The sequence below is a fragment of the Meleagris gallopavo genome, chromosome 20 (assembly GCF_000146605.3).
Source record: "Meleagris gallopavo isolate NT-WF06-2002-E0010 breed Aviagen turkey brand Nicholas breeding stock chromosome 20, Turkey_5.1, whole genome shotgun sequence".
NCBI classification, from domain to species: domain Eukaryota; kingdom Metazoa; phylum Chordata; class Aves; order Galliformes; family Phasianidae; genus Meleagris; species Meleagris gallopavo.
In genome coordinates this window covers 10,445,929-10,446,227 of record NC_015030.2, presented here as the reverse complement: position 1 = coordinate 10,446,227, position 299 = coordinate 10,445,929, and positions in this window count along the sequence as shown.

The following is a 299-nucleotide window of genomic DNA, read 5'->3' as shown; positions in this document are numbered from 1 at the left end:
TCGCGGCCGCCATTTTGTGGGCGTTACTCTCAGGCGCCATTTTGTGGGTGCTGCGGCTCCTCCTGGCGGCCGGGCTGCGGCGTGAGAGGGCCGGGCTGTGGCCGTGCGGGGTGGTGGGCGGCTGGCGGGGCCGCCGCGCACGTTGCTCGTTCATGCCGAAGTAAACGCGCATCTCGCTGTTTCACTGTGTTCGGCAAACGCGTATTTCTAACGTTTCCCCTTTGTTCTGCAAAGATGCTCACCTTTCCTCGCCGCCTAGTTGTTTGCCGCCCAGGCTTGGACATTTTCACACCCGTGTC